The following is a 6,491-nucleotide window of genomic DNA, read 5'->3' as shown; positions in this document are numbered from 1 at the left end:
GTTTCTGTGAAAGAAAGCGAAGAAATTTGTTTAACGATATAGCATATTAACAACTAGCTTTTGTACGTTATACGTATCAAACGCGTTACAAAATAATAGAGCTTCGTGTATTCGAAATCCCGAATTGTTCGAATACGTCTAATGTTTGAACGTTCTATTATCTATTATCCGAATGCCGAATACGTATTATTCTGTTATCCGGAGCAGAATCCCTACCGATAATAGATACTTTCTTTCTGTTAGAAACATTATTACTACATACGTGTATCAAAGCGTAAACAGCTAACGAAAATGATGAGAAGACACGTTGTCACGTGAAACTTTTATGCTATTTAACGCTACGTACGCTCGCTACGTATCTATTATTTTTCGTTCACGCGACCTATCGCGAACTGCTGTCCGGATATCAATGAATCGAAGCAGCAAAGAACGGTAAAATTAACCGCCAGAGAGATATCACGTTCACGGAATTCGAAGGGACGAATTGGAAGTTCACGCGAGCCTATGTCGCGTCATGGCTCCCAGTTGTTTTACGTTGTGGAAGTCACGCGGCCCTCGAGGCCCCAAAAAAAATGAGGACATTCTGTCAAGTGTGTATGGGGAAAGGGGGGGGGACGGTCCCCTGTACGACTAAACCAGGTTCCGGATTTGGGTATGCAGAATCAACGAGAGAGGGAGAAATTTGGGCAACGGAACTCCGGTGTCATCCGAATTCTGCGTTAAGCGTAGCTAGGTAAAGGTTGCTCGCTATCTATTGTCGTGGCATCGCGAAGGAAATGTGACCCGGTTCGATTCGTCGGACGAACGAAAAGAAAGAAAAAAGAAGCGTAGAAAGGAATCGATGGCTAGGTTGTGTTGGTTCTGGTATGCGCGGTTGGTCGGCACGATCGTAAAAATAAGCCCGATCTCATAAAAATAACAGATCGCGGCTTCTCGTAAAATCTTTTTATCAAGAACCGGCAAAAAATGTCCTAAATTCCAAGATAAAAGAAGGAAACTACCAGGAGGCCATTCTTCATTAATTATAATCCTAACTGGAAGTGGAACGACTCGTTCGAAGGAGAATTAACAATTGACGAGAATCGAGAGTTTTCCATTATGAAGAGTATATAATAGACGGCGATAGATTCTTCGAAATATAGTTACGAACCATTTAAACGTACGTACGTATCATCGAATACATGGCCATTGTGTTCGTTGTGTATAATCGTAAATTGCGTACAACGATCGTATTATAAGAGACGTTAGGCTTAGGGTTACGCTGTTATATGACAAAATCTAACTAATTAAGCGAAGCAAGAAATAGCGACAAAAAGATATTTTAAAATATTCTTTAAGCTTCCTCTCTCGATCACGGTGTTCAACAATGGAACTCGATAGCGTAAATGAACTAAAAGAGGAAGAAGAATTGTAAATAATTAATTGTAAAATGTTTCCTCGTTAACGCGACGTTATCCCGTAAGGAATTACTACTACTACTACTACTACTACTACTACTACTACTACTACTACTACTACTACTAAACTAACTAATTTTAACTACAATAATTACCAAATAGCCTGAAAACTCAGAGTTATCTAAATTAGAAAAAAGAACATGTCTCATCGGGTTATGAATCAACGGGTTATTCGTAATTTTTTATAATTATTCTATAATTTAATATAATTATCCTATCTGAAATCGACTTTCATCGAAATTTAGTTTTTCTAACTGCACCTCTGCTTCGCTAAATCGACCATATATAATCGACGATATGTTAGGTTGTCCGAAAAGTGTCTTTCTTTCGCAAACGTGTTTCTTATTTACAACAGTAACGGTGCCTTCATACAAACCAGGCGAAACCAAGTCTGTGAAACGTCGCGGTGTTTATCTCCACGTAACAAAATGGATCGCACGTAATACGACAAAATAATATAAAAGAAAAAACGTTGTGCGTCTATCGTATAATAGACGGAAAACATCATAAAACGAAAGAAACTTTTCCGACAACCTAATACATATGTATATTTGGCGACTCCACGGTCGAATCGATCGCAGCGCAAAGTCAAATCTGGTCAAAGAGGTATGAAAGAGTTAGAGAACGAAGAAGAAGCAGGAAACAACCAAGCAGGAGGAGGGGGGATCAGATTGTTTCCATTTTGTTTGGCATCGGAAACCAAGAGTGGGTCGAGGCGTTCAAAGTTGTAACGGCGATAACGAACTGTTCGCGATCTTAACGCGGCTGGTTCGGTTTCCTCTTCCGTCCTGTTGCTTACTTTACTGCCTCCTTCCAAACGCGGCGACTCTCGTCTCGGATTCGTGACGATGCGATGGTAAAAAGTCGAGCGGATCGACCACCTCTTTCCGCTTTTGCCGCTCTCCGCCACCGACAGGACCCCAGCCTTGCTCTTCCAGTTTTGTCCTGTTTACCAAGTGGGACAATCGAGATGGAGAGTAAAACGCGGGAGTACGTAGACGCGGCGGATTACACGAGGCTACGTTCCTGCAGACACAGTTGCGCGGATTCGTGTTTTTCGCGCTAATTTCGCTCCATCTGAATTCGAATTTCAAGAGAAAGAACGAAGAACGTTACGAGATCGGTATTATCATCGGTAGTAAAAAAGTTTGAATTTTTAATATCTTTGTATTACGTGTAACTTTAATCAGGCATTCGATAAAAGTCGAATAGTCGTTCTATCGTCTTACCAACTTATAGCGATTGTCATATTTGTCAACGTAGACAAAGGCCCTCTAAAGGGGAAAAGCACTCTCGGCATCGCTATTACATATTCTACAAGACTGAAAAATTACAAGACAACAAGACTGAATTATTCGTTTGATAGTCGTTCGATGGCTTATACGATAATGAATATATACAGTTATACGATATGATTGAAAGATCAATTTGTCGTTTATACAATTTCAGATACACGATTTATACAAAGTAGCAAAGATTTATCGACAGTAGGAGGTGTGCGAAGACTTTTAAGCGCAAGTGCTCAAAGTGCGAAAAGGAAAAAACAGCGAGACTGATTTTACCGGTTATGCATGTCCTTATAGAAACGAATAACGATACATATTCTGATTGTGAAACGTTTACCGTAAAATTACTGCCCTGGTTGCTCGATACGAAGTTACTTTCGGTTCACGGTAGTGCAGGTTCCGATGAAAAATTCAAGAAGCTCGGCATCGACAGTACGATCAGGTCCGCGAGTAAATCTTCCAAGGACGACATACACAAACACGTTCCGAGAGACGGAAACGCGGTGTGTACGGGCATTAAGGTATAGCGACAATGGCGCGGCACGGCATAGCACAACAGTGTATATAGCGGCATAGTACCTATAACATAGGTAAGTGTGTTTGTGGGTCAGTGGCACGAGAGCTGGTCGCTGCCACCGCCACCGCCACCGCCACCGCCAGCGCCACCGCCACCGCCAGCGTCACCGCCACCGCCACCGCCACCGCCACCGCCACCGCCACCGCCACCGCCGCACCATCACAATCACAATCAGCCGGCACCGCCGCCTCGCAAAATCCTATTGTACCTACATTATACAGATCGTGAAGCGCCATTGTTCTTGAACTTGCACGCTCACGCACCGGCGACCTACGCACCGCCACGCGTCCACCGACCGCGATGTACGTTTTATACTACTTATACCTATACTCACAGACGCGACAGCTGCACGGAGAAAACCGCAGCGATCCTTCATAAGGTGAAATTGGCCCTATTACAACTTCTGCAACCGCCCTCTTTTTCTCTTTTTTTTTTTGTCGTACTCGTGATCGATCGCTACTAATCCTGACCAATGATTTACGCTGCGCCCTTACGCTTCTACGATCTTACATATTTTAGCTGATTCGTCGCGATCCCAGGCTCTACTAAACTAAACTAAGCTAAACCAGACTAGACTAAATTAAACTAAACTAAACTAAACTAAACTAAACGTTACTAAATTCAAGTATCGATGAAATTTTAGATTTACCGAATGAATATCGTTCCCTAACAAGAAAGGCTGGGGTTACAAGTTATAACGATACGATAACTTTGCGATATCAGCCTTTCACAAGCTAAATAGATCGACTTAAGGCTTTGACTTATTTTCCCATCCAATCGTATTTTTCGATGGTTACCAAATTTGTTAAGCTCGAAGAACGAAACGAGATGATTATTCTTGACGCGTGAGATTGACTTTGTAGAGACAGAATCGACTCTTTCCCACAGATTTTGCAAAAATATTAAATATCTTTTTGTCTGCTAAGAGGAGAGCGTGGTCGAGCCGAATTAACAGCCTAAGCAAAAATCAAATAGCACCGAGAGAGGACAATTTCGAAATTAATTTAATCGATTAATCAATTAACGTACAACGCCAATGTCGCGATATCGGAAAAATAAATCGAGGATGGAAAAAAGAAGCGACGATTCGAAAAGGTACGAACCAACACCAACGATCGTGACCAATCGGCCAGGTCGTGGTGGCCAATTCCTCGGTAGCGTAGGCAAGTAGGTATCCTCGAGGTTCCCAGCAACTGTAGAACGCGGTTTTTCTACGTGGCTGAAATTTTTGCTTCGATTTTACATAACATCGTTCCCGTGGCCGCCGCGCGTTGCGCCATGGCCCTGCGTAAAATACTCTCGCTCTGTGACCGTACCGTTTTTATTTATTCACCTGCCTATGCTACATTTACAGTGGTTACAAAAAGTATTTCTACGTCGCTGCGTTTATTATCGTACTTGTATTATTAATCGATCGGACTCTGCTACAATAAATTTCAATTTTTTCTTTCAATTTTTCAAATTTATAATAAATACCGCGGACGTACGCAAATATAACATACACGGAACATAATAAAAAACGCTTCCAAGTTTTCTAAAAGTGAACATTGTCTAACAATCTATCTAATAATCTATCGCTTGTCAATTCGCTAATGTTATTAGCTAATAAATAGATAAAATATATATTTTACTCTCATTTTACTTGAATAAACCCCAATTGTATCGGTGGAAAATTTCATACTTTTCTAGGAAACGTAAGTTTCTTTAGGGAAACTCAGGTTGAAACGTAAAGTTTCAATCGGATGAAAATGAAAATGATAAAGCGATCGTCACGACTAGGTATCCTTTGCATTTAGCAGTCATTAACGAAATATCACAATGTAATATAAATAAGGAATAAAAAATATAATAAACGAATAAATTTACAGGACGAAATAGAACAGCATATAAAATGAATTATCTTTATTTTTATGCTGTCTTTATTATCTTTATTTTTATCTTTATTTTATGAATTATTGCTATTTCCAATAGATGATATGCATACAAAAAGATAAATACAAACAGAGAGAGAGAGAGAGAGAGAGATACAAAAAGAGAGAAAGAGAGAGACAGAGAGAAAGTAATATCCTTCATTTTCTAACGAAAAATTATATAATACATCACGGAGAATTTAAGAAATTGAATCTTTATAGAAATAAAAAAAGAATCGCTAACTCTTTGCTTTGTGCATTTCCAAGTAACAGAAAAATCCTTTCTACGTAGGTATTCGTCATTTGTATCGGACGTTACTCTGATATCGCAGGAGTCTAGTTAAAGTAATTTCAACGTGCCCAAAGTAATGCAAAATAGGATGTGTCGTTTATTAGAATTCTATATACTTGCTTTGTCTACTACTATACTTTGTCTACTACTATAGCGGTATACTAGATTTGTCATCTAAAATATTATCGAATGAAAAATATTGTCAAAATGACCTTGGTACTTGAAGGATTAAACGTTCGCAATATCTAAAGTCGGTTTCGGTGTTGTATTTTATCGTAGTTCTCCATCAAGCTGAACGGGACGGAAAACTTTCTAAAAATTATTTATACGCGATATTTCATTATGCCAGAAAATGCTATTGAGAAACGTGTATATCCGACTAGAAGAAGAATTCCATATATAAATATTCCGAAATATAACTATATCAGTTGTTATATAGTTACATATAGTTAATCAGTAACGAATAATAAAGAACTAATACGAGCCTACTAACTAATATACGAGTTTATCGCTTTCTCGTGTACTGGAATTGTACGAAGGCTAGATATTTCGAAGATTGATAACAGTGAGGTGCTGTTATTTTCCAAATCTCAAGACAGTCGGCCGCCTGTTTACTGTAGATATAACAAATGTCGCGTTTTAAATTAAACGATAATTTAGTTAATTAATCCACTATATTTTACTATATCTACTTGATACAGTAAAATTTCACACTGATATAAAACATATAATTGACATTAAAAATACAATTGACATTATGCAGGTATTATAATAAGATTATAAAAATATTATAATAAGATATACAATTTAACGATATTTACCTTTAGTATAAGACGGAATTATATTCTATAATTCAAATTCAGTTTCACGGAATCTATATTTGATACGGTAATATAATACTGAATGTATGAACGAGATGCAAAATTGGCTAATATCTAAATACGTATCATGTACGTATATCGCGACGAA

The sequence above is a fragment of the Bombus vosnesenskii genome, unplaced genomic scaffold (assembly GCF_011952255.1).
Source record: "Bombus vosnesenskii isolate JDL3184/JDL3185 unplaced genomic scaffold, Bvos_JDL3184-5_v1.1 scf7180000013305, whole genome shotgun sequence".
NCBI classification, from domain to species: Eukaryota; Metazoa; Arthropoda; class Insecta; order Hymenoptera; family Apidae; genus Bombus; species Bombus vosnesenskii.
Note: the sequence above shows the minus strand (reverse complement) of the source record.